The sequence below is a fragment of the Equus quagga genome, chromosome 2 (genome assembly GCF_021613505.1).
Source record: "Equus quagga isolate Etosha38 chromosome 2, UCLA_HA_Equagga_1.0, whole genome shotgun sequence".
In the NCBI taxonomy this organism is placed as follows: Eukaryota; Metazoa; Chordata; class Mammalia; order Perissodactyla; family Equidae; genus Equus; species Equus quagga.
The window spans coordinates 10,051,725-10,066,811 of record NC_060268.1 but is presented as its reverse complement, the minus strand read 5'-3'; the positions used below and the strand labels follow the sequence as shown (position 1 = coordinate 10,066,811).

The 15,087-nt window shown below is 37.2% G+C and overlaps 1 non-coding gene across 1 annotated transcript; it reads right to left on the bottom strand.

Annotated features, from left to right (window-relative positions):
• Nucleotides 1–7,890: 7,890 nt before the first annotated feature.
• LOC124236562 (U6 spliceosomal RNA) lies at nucleotides 7,891–7,997 on the bottom strand. Its single transcript, XR_006887793.1, has one exon. It is a non-coding gene; the product is annotated as a U6 spliceosomal RNA (small nuclear RNA).
• Between the last annotated feature and the right edge of the window lie 7,090 nt (nucleotides 7,998–15,087).

Below are 15,087 nucleotides of genomic sequence, written 5' to 3'. Positions count from 1 at the left end.
CTGTCAGTTATCTTTTAAATAATTTAAAAATGAGAAAATATTTACATTTACTAACACACTTATAATATCCTATGCTTTCCAGTCCCTTGGGTAAATCTAAGGTTTCATCTAATATCCATTTTCCTCTACCTTAAAAACTTTTTTTAACATGCATTGTGGTGCAGGTCTTCTGGAACCAAATATTTTCAGTTTTTAAGTTTTTTTTTGTCTGAAATTTTGTTTTCTTTCACACTCATTTTTGAGAGATTTTTTCTCTGAATGTGAAATTCTAAGTAAACAGGTTTATTTAAAAAATTCAACACACTAAAGATAGCATTCATTGCCTTTTAGTTTTAATTGTTTCTAATGAGAAATCTGTGATAATTCTTCTTGTCTTTATTCTGTTCTATGTAATATTTTTTTCTGTCTGCTTTGAAGATTTTTTCTTTATCTTTGGTTTGTAGCAATTTGATTAGGTGAGGCTCCTTGTGTTTTATTTTGTTTTTATCCTTAAAATCTGTGGGCTTATAGTTTTCATCAATTTTGGAGTTTTTATTTCTTCAAATATTTTCTGCCTTCTGTTCCTCCTGGACTCAAATTGTTCGTCTGTTAACTGCTTGATGTTTTCCACTCCATCTCTGGTTTTCCTTTTTCGTTCTCTTTTCTTTCCATGCTTCGTTTTGTATGGTTTCTATTTCTATTGCTTCAAGTTCACTGATTTGCTGCTTCTGCAATTTCTAACATTGTTAAATCCATCCAGTGTATTTTCATCTCAAATATTGAATTTTTTATCTTTTGATCTTATATCTAGATCTTTTAGAATATCTTCCATCTGTCTCCTCATCACCGTCATTTCTATAAGACATTCTTAAACATGTGAAGGATATTGATGAGCTGTTTTACCACCCTTGCCTGATAATAACATTATCTCAGTCATTTGTGTCTGTTTCTTTTTTGTTTTTAATAACTAAAAGGTGTTTGTTTTTCACTAAAACTTTATCTTAAAGACATAACTAAACTGTGTCACCAACTCCCACCCAAACTTGAAGAAGGGTTGGTACAGTGAATGTTATAAAGCAGACAAGAACAGTTTGAAGGATTGGAACCAACGTTAACTGACGAAGAACAGCTGTCATCTAAATCATCATAAAAAGGTTTAAGGGAAACGAAAGGGAGGGCAACAGGGGTTTCAGATTGACCACATCCTCACACTTCATTTAATGCATTCAATCCTGGCTAGAGTGTACCAAAATAGAAACAGGATTACTAAAACAAAACTTCCACTACAGGAGGCTGTACACACCTATGTTCCAACCCTCTCCCATCCCACTAATACTTCCAATGCAACTATTTCCCACCGTAGCGGAGGAAGACATTTTCTCTACCTGCTCAGGGTCCTTCTGGCTGGAAAACGAATTAAATTCACATGAGACAGAATAACAGGAGAAAATTAAACAAAGCTTTATAACATGTATACATGGGAGAGGCTCAGGCAAACTGAGTAACTCACCAAAATGGCGGAAGCTCTCACCTTAAATACCACCAGCAGGTAAAGACAAAGGAGGATGTTTGGGGTGAGGGGAGTCGATCATGGGAGGTTACCAAAAAAGCACAGTAAACAAGAGTAAGGTTATTACACAGATCTAAGTCCTTGCCTTCTGCACTGGCTAAGGATTTCTAGAGATAAAGTCATCCCTCCTTCTTCCTGGTACAGAGAGGCAGACACCTTTACAGATGGACATTTCCTTTACAAATGTAGATATCTCTTCACAAAGGGTAAGTAAATTCTACTTTTCAGAGTTTCTTTCATGTCTGGAGTTTTTAAAAAGTAACCAGCCCAAAATAATCCTCATGCCAAAGAGACATATCTTGGGGTGGTCAATTCCGGTCCCGCATACCACCTTTTGGGCCTACCGATGAAGGAGAATGTAGCTCTTTTTTAAAAAAAATTCTTTTAATAGGGTGATATTGGCTTATGACGTTGTGTTAATTTCAGGTGCACATCACTATATTTTAGTTTCTGTATAGACTGCATCATGTTTGTCACCAACAATCTAGTTTTTATCTGTCACCATAGAGATGTACCTCTTTCACCCTCCCCCCACCCACTTCTCCTCTGGTAACCACTAATCTATTCTCCTTATCTATGTGTTTGTTTATTTCTCTTCTCTTCTCTTTAATCCAGTCTTTGTTATAAGGCTAGTATGTCTGGGTATTGGCTTAGTAAACAATGCAGCTGAGGTTGGCCAGATCATCCATAAAATCAAACAACTGACTGATACCATATGTGATAGAGGGGCTGTTGATAACCATTCTCTTTAGATGTTCTTCATCCTTTTTACAAATGGCTTCCATGCCTTCCTTCACAGATTGATCGTCAGCATGATTTCTGCCTTCTGGTCTCTAGGTAGGCTGTACCAGCAAAATGGTGTGAAACATCCTGCCAAACTCTTTTGTGTGGCCACTGCTGACACTGCCTCAGCACATGAGCTTAACCCCAATGCCACCGACAGCAAAACCCCAAGAGGCAAGAGGAGCCCTGTCTCTGATTCTATTGCTTGACTTTTCTCCTGGTTATAGATCATACTTTATGCTTCCTTTCATGTTTCAAAACATTTGATCAGATCCAAGGCATTGTGATTTTTATTTTGTGTGTCAGAGATTTTGTTGTATTTCTTTAAGTAATGTTGGATATTGTTCTGAGATGCAGTTGAGTTACTTGGATTAGTTGTGGCTGGCTTGGAAGAGTAAAGTCTCCCTTGTTGTAATTAAACCTCACTACAAAGAAATATGCTTCTGTGAATCTAACTTGGTGCCCCATGTCTTATGAAGCCTCACCACTCTGGCTGATAAGAACACAAACTACTCCCAGCCTTGAGTGAGCTTTGGGAATTTTTATGTTTCCTCATTTTGGTTGTTTTTCAGATTATGCAATTTCCACTTATAGACGTACAGATCTGTACTCAGCCAGACTTGAGGGAACTCTCTGGAGATCTCCAGAGCGCCCTCTGAGCAACCCCCTATTCTTTGGTGCTCTGCTCCACATATTCTAAATAGATGGACCTCTCAAAATCTGATCTTTGACCTTCAGCTCAATGAGATCAACCAGGCTCTATGTGGGTTCCTCCTCCCTTTGTTGAGGCCTGGAAAGTGGATCTGGGCAATAAACTGGTATAATTTTAGGGCTCATCTTACTGAGTTTCCTTCTCACAGCAAGTAGAGTCCTTAATTGTTTATTGTCTAATATTTGAAAATCATTGTTTTATATGTTTTGTCCAGTTTTCTAGGTGTCTAAGGCAGGAATTTAAATCCAATTTCTGTCCCTCCAACTTGGCTGGAAGCAAAAGTCATCCAAAACTCATTTCAATTCTGCTATTAACTTTCACTTTTGTTAATTTTTCTTGTCATCATTCTCCATTTAAAATTTTCTATGATCTGTAATTCACAGCCTGTTCAGTCCTTAGAGTTTCTTGTCATTTAATTAATGCCAAGTCTTTTTCACTTTCTGGGATGTAGGATGCACACAGCCTTCAAAAGATCGTGGTTCCAGGGGTGCAAGATTACGAATTTTGAAAAATAACCAAAATTCTTAACAACTCAAGTGAAAACACTTAGATTATTATCACAGACTCTGTCAAGGACTGACACCATAATTCAATATTCATGCCTTGGTTAGTGCCATGCTCGATTCTTGATGCACAGTGTTGAGCTTTTTAAAATAAGCCATCAACTCACATTATATTAGTGGGTCTTATTCTGGACATGGTCCGTGGATGCGTTTAGGGGCTACTTGAACCCTTGCAAATTGATAGAACATTCTGTGTATGTACTTTAGTTCCATACCTCTTTGTAGTAGTATAGGGCCCAAGGAGACAAAAAAGTTTAAGAATTGCAAATGAGATTATAAGCTAGCTATTACTTATGCATATATTTGATCTGAAGGAATCACTAAAAAATTTTATGAAATTTTTTATTTTACTTTATCTTTTATTCACTGCTTGATTTTTTTTATATTTTCTGTATGTTTAGAATTTGTAGTTACAAAGAAATGATTTGCAGCCTTCAGAGTGTGTTAATCTTACTCAAGGCTTCAGAGATGAAGATGACATTTTTTTTTTTAACTTTCATTAGCAATGTGATCCCTGCTATTATTTTAAGGAATAGTTGGGAATAATGATTGGCAAGAAATAACTAAAAGTTCCATTTTTCACTAGAATTTCTGAGCCTCCTCAAAAGTTTCTGTTACTTCTCTGAAATCTCAATATTATTCAGGGAGAGGTAACTACAAATGAAAAATCTATATTCCATGATGTGCTTTTTCTCTCGTAATGATGATATGATGGTGAGATTTGTTAGTGTGCAGGGCGTATTGATTCAAAGGAAATAATCTGTTAACTGCAAAATGGTTTCAGTAAAGAACATTAAATCTATGTTTGACAGTGTTTCACAGAACATGTCTTTTTACTAAAAATATCTTTTTTAAAAGCTTTTTGTCCTCAAATTGATACAAAAGAGTTTGGCCTTTTTACCATATTATTGAAATTAAAATGTGGGTGTTTAGTATATTTCAACAATTATTGAAGCATAATTTAATTTAGATACCATAAAATTCATGCATTTTAATCGTACAATTTAATGGTTTTTAGTAACTTTACAGGGTTGTGCAACTATCATTACATTCCACTTTTAGATCTCTTCTATCAACCCCAAAATTCTCTCATGCCAGTTTACAGCTAACTGCTTCCATCCCCAGCCCTGGTTAACTCCTAATCTGGTTTCTAGCTCTAGATTTGACTTTTCTGGAAATTTCACAAAGATGGAGCTGTAAAATACGTAATTGTCCACGTCTGAATTCTTTCATTCAGTATAGCATTTTTGAGTTTCATCCATATAGTAGCACGATTGATAGGCTGCTCCATTTTATTGCTCTAGATTGCATTCTAAATCAACCTAAAGTTCATTATTGCCACTAGCGGGATATTTTTTTCAATTCATTTTCAAAACATTATATATGTATTATACAAGGATTTATTTCATGTGAATGTGAAATATTTTAGAGAATACCTTTGAAAATATTTTAAGGGAATTTTGAAATATAACTGAAGCATGTTTAATAGTTAAAGGGAATTGGAGGTAACAAATATTTATGACTACCTACTCTGCTACAAACAATGGGATTACATAGATATTTAAGACATTATATCTTCCTTGAAGCTGCCTCTATAGAAAAACATATGTGCTAATTCTTTTGCACACCATTTCATATCCATTTATTTCTTGCTGTGTAACAAAACACTCTATATTAGTAGATTAAAGCAGGGTTCACAAATTATAGCCCACGGGCCATGATTTGTGGTCTGTTTGTGTGTGACCTATAGACTAAGAATCTTTACATTTTTAAATGTTTATTTTAAAAAAAGCAAAGAAGAATATATGACAGGGAACACACGTAGCTTGCAAAGGCTGAAATATTTATTATATGGCCCTTTACAGAAAAGTACAAAGTTCTGTACCCTGGCTTAAACAAAAATTATTATTACCTTTGAGGATTCTGTGGGTTGACTCAGTTCAGATGGGTGGTTCCTGCTTTGAGTCTTTCCTGTGATGCCAGTCAGCTCTTGAGGCTGCAACCACTGAGCCTGACTGATTGTTCATTCACGTGGCTGGCATATGATGCTTGCTGTCACCTGGGAACCCAGCTGGGACAGTCTACCAGAAACCCACCCTTGCCTTTCTACGTGACTTGCACTTCATATTTTCACAGCATGCATCTAGATTCTTAAATGGAGCATCCCGACAGTAAACATTCTAAGAGAGCTATGCAGAAAATGCAAGAATTTCTGTTGGAAGCCATGGAGCGTAATTTCTGCTGCCGTCTATTGAATATACAGCATCAGCTAAGATTCGATGCGGGAGGCGTCCATTGCTTCGGGGAGTGGACACTGGGAGGTTAAGGTTCACTGGCAGGGGTTGGGAGGGGGGGCTTCTTTGGAGACTAACTTCCAAGTCCCCTCTGGATCCCAATGATTCTCTTCCCTCTCAAGTGCAAAATATACTCAGCCCCTCTCAGGACTTCCAAAGTTTTATCTCCTTATGTTATCAGGGTCAGTTTTAAAGTCTAGAATTTCACTATCAATCAGGTCCAGGTGAGAATGAAACTCTTCAACTAAGATGCTCCTTAATCTGAGGATCTACAAATCAAAGAGACAATTTACCTGCCTCCCACACACCCAGCGTAGAATGGGGGAATGTGATTAATGCCATAGACACATCCCTCTAAAACGGGAAATAGCAGGCACATAGAAGCCATTGTTCCAGAGCAATTCTGAAATCCAGCTGGGCTCAGGTGATAATTCGCCCTGCTTTGGGTGTAGGAAACTTATGTGGATTAAGGGCCAGTTCTGCCCCCTGGGATTTGTTTACTTCTGGTTTTGGCTCAATCCTTTGGGCTGTCTGCTCCAAAATGAGTCATTCCTCTTTTTGCTGAGGAAGATAGGCCCTGAGCTAACATCCGTGCCCATCTTCTTCTATTTTATATATGGGACACTTGCCCCAGCGTGCTTGTAGGTCCGCACCCTGGATCCAAAGTGGTGAACCTCGAGCCACCATAGGGAAACGTGCAAACTTTACTCCTGTGCCACAGGGCAGGCCCCTAAAGTGAGTCCTTCATTCTTCTCCATGAGAAATACTCCAGGCTCTCAGCTGAGTAACTTTCACAGCCTGCTTCCTGCTCACAGAAATTTGAAGGGCATGAGACATCTTTTCATTTTAACTCTCTGTCCCTTTCAGTATAAGTTGCTACAATTATTTTAAAAAAATTTGTTCCTTTTTATATATCATCATAGTACACATTTTTATGTCGGCCTCATTAGACTAGGCCCACAGGCGCATTTCTTTCTGAGACACTCCCTCCTCTAGCCTGTACCACCTGCATGATTTTTAGTAGTCCTTGTCTAGTAGAGAACCCAACAGGCAAGTCCCTCAGATTCGTAGCAGACCTTTTTTCTAAGCAAGAAAAACTAAGAAGCATACCCTTAAGATCTTTGGAAAACATTTTATCTAGCTGAGAGAGTCTAGAAAACATGCCCTTATTATTCTCAGAAGTCATTATTTTTCTAGTTGAGAAGGTCTGCAAGGAACTGTCTTAAATCTTTCGGAAGCCTTAACACAGGGTTTACAGAGGCTCTCTCAATCTGAAATTTATCCTGCGGCCACATTTTACAAAAAGAGCCTTGAATTTAATCTTTGTCCAGATGCCATTTCTTACTTTGAGAAACTTCTGCTGTCTGGAAAGACTAGGTATGAGAAATAATTCTTTATTTTAAGAAAGTGATGGGGTTCAGGACAGGCCGCCCTAAGATGTGCTGCTTTGGCATGTGGAGTATTTTGAGCTGAAGGCAATTCAGACTCTGTGGACTCTAGAGAAACTTTCACTGCTCCCTTAAAGAATTTAAATTTAGAGCCTCGTCCATAATGAGAGTTCTTATCAGAAATAACTTTTTATGATCTATCCCTATGACAGGGCAAATATTTAATTACTGAGTATCTGCTCTTCTTATCATCCTGTGAATTACCCTCCTCTTCTCTGAAGCCCCAGGCCCCTATCCCATTCCTTGGCTCAAGGTGGTATGTAATATAACTCATTTTACCTTTCTGTCTCTGACTCTTTCACGTATATGGGGTTCCTGTATGTACATAATAAATTGGATTTTCTCCTGTTAATCTGTCTCATGATATTTTAATTATTCTACCAGCCATAAGAAGCAAGAGGGGAAAGGGAGGAATTTTCCTCTCCCCAACACAAGCAATTTTTTGTTTCTTTTTAAAAAATTTTTAAAATTTTTTGTTTTTTAAATTGAGATTCATAATAGTTTACATCATTGTGAAATTTCAGTTGTACATTATTTCTTGAAAAATATGGAATGCTTCATGAATTTGCGTGTCATCCTTGCACAGGGGCCATGCTAATTTTCTCTGTATTGTTCCAGTTTTAGTATACGTGCTGCCAAAGCGAGCACAAGTTTTTGTTTCTTATATTTCCTTTAAATTCTGATAAGAAATTTAACAGTATCTTCTATAGCTCCACTTTATGATTTTTCATATTCAGCTATGATAAAATAAAAGCAGTTGACACTTTTGATATTCTGCCAGGAAAAAATCTCCTGAGCTATATCAAATGTCGTGAAAAATTGATGTAAGTGGAGCCATTTTAAAATAGAGCAGGAGCAGCCATTCCAGAGGGACTGCCTGGCTTGTCTTGTTCCTGGAAACTCGGACTGGGCCCAAATGGCAATTGTTTTACAAGTCAGAAGGAGAACAGACATCCTGATGACAAGACTGACAACTGTGGACTTTCTGAAGATAGAATCAATAACCAATCATGCAGGCCCAAGGGTTGCTTAGCGTGTCAGCATCAATGAACTCTTCTTAAAAATATCTTATCTCATCTTCGTCCTTTTTCTCATAAAAACCCTGAGCCCCTCTCCTGTAATCGGGACACTGTTTGGGTTTCTACCTGAGTCTGTGCTCCCTGAATTGTAATTCTTTAATCCCAAATAAATGCGTTGTTTCTTTAACTGGTTTCTGATTTTTGTCAGTTGACAATCTCATTAGGTAAATGTTTGATACCACAAACAGTAATGCGTCATGGGGAAAATGGTCAGAGAAGTCCTCCCAGAGTGCAGGCAGTGAAGGAGTGCATTATCTGCGGAGAATTTAAAAATAATACTGAAACTAACTAAAAGTAATTCTTCATTCTGTTATCACCATTGAGCAGCAATTCTAAACAATGTCATTGAGAAAACGCTCCTCTCTGCTGGGGCAGACCACTCCACTACTCTCTCCTGTGTTTATATTTGGATAGCACTTCCATGATTATATTTTATGATAAAAGGGATTTTGCAGATGTAATTAAGTTCTCTAATCAGTTAAGTTCATCAAAGAGGTAATATCCTGGGTGGGCCTGACCTAATCAGATGAGCTCCTAAAAGAGGATCTAGAGGTTAGAGACAGAAGAAATCAGAGAGATGCAATCCTGCTCACCTTGAAGAAACACATGCATGTTGTGAACTTCCGATGAGGGCCAGGTGACTTCATCTTCATGAGACCCTGAACAGAGAGCCAGACACACATATTCTGAGATAATAAATAGGTGTTGTTTTAAGCCACTGGATTTGTGGTAATTTGTTACACATCAATAGAAAATTGGTACAAGTTGGGTTACATTTGTGATGCTATGGTTTCCTATGGGATAATGGTTAGGAAATGTGGGATGATGATAAGTTATAAAATTAATTGCACTATAACATAAATAGTTATCAACTATTTACGTGCTAAATGTTTCTAAAGTAGAACAAAAGTGCTCTTGGAGATAAATATACCATTCTTTGGAAATACAGATGATGAAACAATTGCTTATCCCCGAAGCTTTCGAGGCATCCTGCATCATGTTGACGTTTGAATTAGACCTTGAAGGGCGAGTAACAGCTGGCCAGGCTGACAAAGAAGGAAAGGACATTCCAGAATGAACAGCATGAGTTGTCGCCCTGAGTAAAAGTTAGTTGCTTGAGATTATGGAAAAGAGACAGATTGAGCATTAAAGTGGTTTTAATGTACAGTTAACTTCACTGCAAATAGTCTAATTTTAGAGGATACAATATTTTGTTTGAGTTCATGGATAAAAATTTCTTTTAAAAATGTGGATGCCTTTCGGAAGAAAAGCACTACAGAAGATTAAAATAAGTCCCTTGTGTTTCTTGACTTTCTTATTGGTTAATAATATCTAAACCGTCAAGCTGGGACAGGTCAAAGAATTTTAAACTAGAAATAATAAACATTTACTCAGCTATGACAGTAGTCTTCACACAAATGATATTTATATCCAACTTTAAAGGGCTGTATGCTTTCTATAGGTATATATGTGGCCCCACTAAAAAGTTTTATGAGAAATCCTGAGATTTATGGCGTATGAGATGCTGTTTTACATTTAAAATGTTGTCAGTATTAAACTAGACATACTCTATGTAAACATATCATAACCCATAATAAAATTATTCTACATTTGACATCTCAATTATAAAGTAATGTATTATTTTCATAAGAAAGCCATTTCAGATTAAATAAAAAGTTTGAAATACTTCTGTTTCTTATTTCATTGTACATCATTTTTATGTGAAATCAGTAGAGAAAACACACAAAAAAATTCAGTGATGAAAAATTCAATCGGTTCTGGACATACAACAATATTGAGATACTAAACCAAAAGGAACAAAGTATAATTGTGCCTTTTCCCCTCTAATTTGACGTGCCACTGAGATGAGCCCAGGCACTTGTACAACCAGAGTAAGAAAAGCATGAGCTAGCCACAAATTTGAAGATTACGTTTTCATAGTGGATGTACTTAGTGAAGCTTCTAGAATGGAGCTCATATTTTGTGTCTCTTCATCTCCTTATCTCAGTTTTAAACTTGACTGCTTTACTCCTTAACTACTATGGCTTCTTTATTCTATGAGGAAACTGAGGCCCAAAGAACTTCACAGAATCACAGAGTCTCATATTTGGAGTGGAACATAGATGTCATCTAGACCACTCTTCTTCTGGTTTATGTCTCGAAGTCATAAGAACCCCGGAGTGACATCCTTTGAATATTAAAGATGTCATTACCTCTTAGAGGGAGCCCTTTTAGGCTTGATATCTAGAAAGCATCCTCATCTTCAATCAAAAGACCTTTGGAGGCACACAGATTAAGTCTAATGCCTTTCGCATAAGACAGCCTGTCGAATATTTAAATACAGCTCTCATCACTGAAGTCCACTATCTGCTAGGCTAATTCCTTGAGTAGGTTAATGGTTGAGTGGGGGTTAAAGTTCAGGTCCCATTCCGCCCATACTCTTTTTTTCCTCCCTGCACTGTCTAAGGGGCAATTCAGGCTGTGTAACTAGGAAAGGGTAAGTCATCAATGCATTCCATGAAAATCTTCTCATAAATTTTTACTAATATTTTTATATAATTGAATTTTCAAAAAATGCTACACAAATGTTTGCATTTAGAAATTGCAATATAAATCATATGTGATATTAAAGTTATTTTAGTTTATACAATTTCCAAAAGGTTAGAATGAAGAGCCTTACAATGTATGGAGAGCATCAAGCCTGTTGAGACGACTTTCTGGAATAATTGGGTGTACCCCTTCTAGAAAGAAATAAAGGATATATATTGCATTTAAACCCGCTTCCTAATTGACCACCTATAACAGCTGCCCAGCACATACAGATTGGCTCACGCATTTTTTCACTTCGCTGTAATGGTCAGTTAGGAAATCATTTAAAGCTACTAGATAGGAAAATATCGTGACTATGCTTTTCTAAACTGTCAAGGGGATATCATAACACTTGCAAAGGCATTTTTAGCCAGAATATTATGACAGTCTTAACAGTTGACCGATGTGATTTGCTCCTATGTTGTCATGGTTTTTATGAATGTGGAAAGATGTGTCATTAGAGAGGAGGAGGCCTGCCAGCTAATTAGCACGTTAGACGCTCCATCAGCTTTCTGGTTTCCTGAAGATAGTATAGTTCAGTATATTCAGATTTATTTGGCATAAAGAAATGACCCTTCCTTTTACATTTTAACTAGTATAGGTAAAAAATATAGTGTCTTATGGTCTGAATGTTTGTATGCCCCCAAAATTCGTATGTTGAAAATCTAATGCCCAATGCAGTGGTAATTAGGAGGTGGGGCCTTTGGGAGGAGTTTAGGTCACAAGGGCAGAGCCCCCATGAATGGGATTAGTGCCCTTATAAAAGAGACACCAGAGAGCTAGCTAGCTTGCTGGCTTCCGTCACATGAAGATATGAGAAGTCTGAGGCCTGGAAGAGGGCCCTCGCTCAACCGTGCTGGCACTCTGATCGCAGACTCTACCAGCCTCCAGAACTGTGAGAGAGAAATTTTTATTGTTTACAAGCTGCCCAGTATGTGATATTTTGTGACAGCAACCTGAACGGACTAAGACACAAGGTAAAAGAAATTGTGAATTGTGTTCACGATAGATTTATATTTCTTTACTTTAATTTGTACTTCATTAATTTTAATGCATTTCCTATTCCTGTTTACACCTCAGAGCCCAATGTAAATGCCACAAAGTATTACATGTCTGACTATCAAAACAGATCAATTTAAGCTTAGAAAATGAACAATATATTTACATAGTTACGTGTTATTTTACCCATTTTCAATAAATTAGAAGGAAAATGCCTCATTCTTGCACAATATGACAAGAAGGTCATTGTGGAACTAATGGTTCTAAATGATTTTATGTGGAACACTGAGATGGTTTGATAGTAAATCAACGGTTCAGTTATTAGAAGGATATAATTTTGGGACACTCTTGTCAGGGAAGAAATTGTAAAGGATTGTGGAAAGAGATCACTTCCAGCTCCATGTGTCCAGGTTTCCAGGATTTTACTCTAAGCTCTATAGACTGAAATAAATACATCTGAACTAGGATTATGAGTTGCACGTTCCTGTTAACGTTTAGTTTGCAAATTAAGCAAATCTTAATCTGGGAATATTGGTCTCCTCCAGTTATTTAACAAATTGTAAACTAGACAAATGTGGAAAGTTGTCCACTTGGTAGATGAGATATACAAAAACCACAAATAATAGAAAAAATCTTCAATGAGTTTATGCAGCTGAGTGGTCTTTTCCCCTTTTGTCTCTTTATCGCTGACCTGACTCCACGGAGTCACAGTTACAGGTATTGCGCACCCCCTCCACCTCCTCTCTGTGGTGACTCATTTCCTCTGCTTAGAAGCACTTGGAGGCCTCCTTTATCTCAGATGAGGAGACTTCTATGGGATCTTGCCTATCACGACCCCTATTATTAAATGAGACTTTTACATTCACGAGCTACACCCCTACAGGTCCGTAAAGGTCTTAAACAGCCCTGGCTATTCAAAGCACTACAACTGATGTCAAGCCCAGCACCTGTGTTTTATATTTTATTTCCCATCTTCACTTTCAGGAATTGTCACTATCCTTTCTCTGTCTTATGTACTCAACCTTTGCTTTTCAAGTAGAATTTTTCCCCCACTAATTTTTAAAAATATTTTCATGTGTCCATTGAAAATCAAACGACACATGATAAAATTCCTTAGTTCACCACCTACCTCCTATTGCTACTATCTCATCTCCTTCCTTTACGAATCAAATAGGTTTTAAGAATAATCATTTTTGTCTCTTCAATAAATGGTGTTGGGAGAACTGGACAGCCACATGCAAAAGAATGAAACTGGATCACTATCTTACACCATACACAAACATCAACTCAAAATGGATGAAATACTTGAATGTAAGACCTGAAACCATAAAACTCCTAGAAGAAAATATAGGTGGTAAACTCCTTGACACCACACTTAGTGATGGCATTTCAGAATTGACACCAAAAGCAAAGGCAACAAAAGCAAAATTAAACAAGTGGGACTACATCCAACTAAAAAGCTTCTGTATAGCAAAGGAAACCATCTACAAAACAAAAAGGCAACCTACTGAATGGGAGAAAGTCTTTGTAAATCATATATCTGATAAGAGGTTAATATCTAGAATATATAAAGAACTCGTACAACTCAGTAGCAAAAAAACCAATCTGATTAAAAAATGGGCAGAGAATCTACATAGTTGTCTCTTTAAACAAGACATAATCGATGGCCAACCAATACACAAAAAGATGCTCAACATTACTAATCATCAGAGAAATGCAAATCAAAACCACAGTGAACTATCACCTCACTCCTGTTAGAGTGGCTATCATCAAAAAGACAAGAAATAACAAGTGTTGGCGAGGATGTGAAGAGAAGGGAACCCTTGTGCACTGTTGGTGGGAATGTAAATTGGTGCAGCCACTATGGAAAACAGTATGCAGCTTCCTCAAAAGAATAAAAGTAGAATTACCATGTGATCTAGCAGTTCCACTTCTGGGTATTTATCCGAAGCATATGAAAACACTTATTTGAAAAGATATATACACCTCCACGTTCATTGCAGCATTACTTGCAATAGCCAAGATATGGAAACAATATGTGTCCATTGATGGATGAATGGATAAAGAAAATGTGGTACACACATTCAGTGGAATATTCAACCATAAAGAAGAATGAAATCTTGCCATTTTCAACAACATGGATGAGCCTCGAGGGTGTTATGCTCAGTAAAATAAATCAGACAGAGAAAGATAAATACTGTATGATATCACTTATATGTGGAACCTAAAAAAAAGGGAAAACGAAAAAACCCCCAAGCTCGTAGATAATCTGTTCTGGGGATTGGGGGGTGGGCCAAAAGAGTAAAGGGAGTCAAAAGGTACAAACTTCCAGTTATAAAATAAACAAGACTTGGGGATATAATGTACAGCATGGTGACAATAGTTAATAATGCTGTACTACATATTTGAAAGTTTTTAAGAGAGTAGATCTTAAAAATTCATATCAACAGAAAAAAAATTATCATTTTTATTTTTTCAGAATTTCATTATCTCTGCATCTCTCACTCCTTCCTCAAGCCACTGTGGTCTAGCCTCTTGGTATTTTTTGCCCCGGTAGAGCCCCCAATAAGTTCACCAATCACCTCTCTGCTGCTTATCCTGATGGTTATTTACAGTAACATCTCATTCAATATTTCAGAATCATTTAAAACTGATGACCACCCTCTCCTTGAAAACTTCCTTTTCTGGGTTAAAACGCTTTCCTGTTGTTATTTTTTCCCCTTTTCCTTCTAAATCTCTGTCCATCCCTTCTCTGTCTTCTTTGGTATTATCTCAAGGCACAGTCCTGGGATTTCTTACCTCCTCACTCTTCACTCACTTTTTTCCCTTGGTGATTTGATCCATATCCAGTGCTCAGGTTACCACCTATATGGAGATGAAAACTGGACTCATTATCCTTCTCTTCCAATTCTACCCTTGCTATTGTTACTTGGCTAAAGAATGGCACCATCCAGTGGCATAAGCCAAAATCACAAGAGTAAGCCTGACACCCTTTTCTGCCTTCCTTGTCACCCCTTATTCCGTGCTTTAACAAATCCTGCCAAAATTTCCTTCTGAATATCACTTGAACT